The following is a 2510-nucleotide window of genomic DNA, read 5'->3' on the forward strand; positions in this document are numbered from 1 at the left end:
CTTGCCTGGGGTAATAGATATTTCAACACACTTCAAATTCATTCCTTCGAGTGCTAAATATTATATTTTTCACTCAAGTAAGGGAAATTTACAAATAGAATACCAGAAGCGGCAGTAGATAACACAAGAAATTGTGGTCGCGATAAGATTAAAGGTGCAAGGAATTGTGGTTACGCGCCAATGGAGGAATTAGGATGTGGGGTCTGATTCCCACACCAAGAGTTTCTTCGAAACTCAAAAACATTTTGGGAGAGTTTTGCTACGTTCAATTTTGTTGTTGCACTTTTGGCTGCCCAAGAATGTATGCAAATTTGTTAAACTCGAAATTACACAACATGTTAAATTCACAAAGGCTGGAAATCTCACAAAAACCTTTTCCAGCAAAAAATTCATTGAAACAAACAACATATTTGCTATTAGAGGCAAAAAACCCTTCCTACTTCAATTGCGTGCGTGCAAACAAGATACACAATCCGTGTCACAAAGCATATGCAATTCAATAAATTTCCGACAGTTGACTTCAAACCTTTTTCGAAAGAACCCTGATCGTAAATAATGAAGCACAAAAGAGATAACTTAGATGTTAAGTGGTGCTCACTGCAGTTGTTTCCCTCTCCTTCTCAAACTCATCAATCATTCATTAGGGTCACAGCAAATAAATTAGGGATATTTGGGTCACTTGCACGAACCTTGGTACCCAATGAATACTCAGTTGAAATTCGTAAGGGTTTTGATCTGAGATCAACCGTGATTTTGATCACACATTGAGCATTTTTCACTACACTACGAGATTCATGCGATTCTGAAATTCGCAGCAGGGTATGGGTTCTAATTTCCGGTGAGTTTGATTATGGTATTCAAAAATCTATCATCATGTGTACTTTGCGGTAATTTAGCTGTCACGCATCTCACCACCAGCGTTAGAGAAGAAGTCCAGACAATTTTGACATTGTAGAAGATGTTTATGCGGTGCAAATGGTTAATTATTATTATGTCAGCGAAAATAACATTCGAGGTCGCGCGAAATTCAAAGAAGGTTGAGCGTCGGAGAGAATGGCGGCATGTGAGCCAGGTCGGTTTTCTCTTCGTCGCAAACGAGTGTTCGGACCTTCGCTCGCTAATACTACATGCTGGTATGCTGTTTCGAGTGAATGTTAATCGGTGATATTGTCGAAGTATCATTCTATCCACGACCTTGTCGATAACAATGTGCTCGAAGGTCCGTCATGGTTTGGCTCGGGAAGGAAGACAGATACGGTGGTCCTTTCCACTCTTTTTGGCATTCTTTCTAAAGCAGTACGAGAAAAAAAACCGCAAGACGATAAAGTAATCGGTTCATTGGATTTCAAAATTATCAAAGCTTTGATCAATTCCACTCCAATCGATGAAATGGCGGGAAGAAGTGAGATTCCCGCCATCTTCTTTTCATTTGGAGTTGACTGTTTGGCCTTCATGAAGCAGCAGAGGGGCTTGGCTTATTCAAGTTGCTTCTCTATGAGAAAACTGTTTTCTCAAGGTGCTTCTGGGGAACAAAATTGAACAGGAATGTAGGTTCTTATTGAGTTGCAGTAATTACAGTAAGTTTATTGTTGTGATAATGATCCATTTTTAATACAGCCACTGCTGCATTTGTTATTAATATAACAATTAACTTTAAAACCATGTTCCAAGATACACATAAAGTACATTGTGTAGTTACAAATAGTACCTAGTTCACAACTAAATTATAGTATAAAGGGTTTATAATACTTTGATGCTTTAAATCTTAATTATTCAGTTGAGTTCAAAATCAAATACATCTAGTTTAACTTATAATCCCTGAAGCAGCAGAGCAGCTTAGCCTTTTTAGGCTGTGGTTCTGTGAGAATTCTTTCTCCAGGTGTTTCATTGGGAAGTAAAAGTCAGCCTTTATGATACTTTGATGGTTTAAATCTTGGTTATTTTGAGTTCAAAATCAAATACATGTAGTTTAGCTTATAATCCCTGAAGCAGCAGAGCAGCTTAGCCTTTTTAGGCTGTGGTTCTGTGAGAATTCTTTCTCCAGGTGTTTCATTGGGAAGTAAAAGTCAGGCTTTATAATACTTTGATGGTTTAAATCTTAATTATTTTGAGTTTAAAATCAAATACATATAGTTTAACTTATAATCCCTGAAGCAGCAGAGCAGCTTAGCCTTTTTAGGCTGTGGTTCTGTGAGAATTCTTTCTCCGGGTGTTTCATTGGGAAGTAAAAGTCAGGCTTTATAATACTTTGATACTTTAAATCTTAATTATATTGAGTTTAAAATCAAACACATGAGTTTAACTTATAATCCCTGAAGCAACAGAGCAGCTTAGCCTTTTTAGGCTGTGGTTCTGTGAGAATTCTTTCTCCGGGTGTTTCATTGGGAAGTAAAAGTCAGCCTTTATAATACTTTGATGGTTTAAATCTTAATTATTTTGAGTTCAAAATCAAATACATGTAGTTTAGCTTATAATCCCTGAAGCAGCAGAGCAGCTTAGCCTTTTTAGGC

This window comes from Montipora foliosa, chromosome 5 (genome assembly GCF_036669935.1).
Source record: "Montipora foliosa isolate CH-2021 chromosome 5, ASM3666993v2, whole genome shotgun sequence".
NCBI lineage: Eukaryota > Metazoa > Cnidaria > Anthozoa > Scleractinia > Acroporidae > Montipora > Montipora foliosa.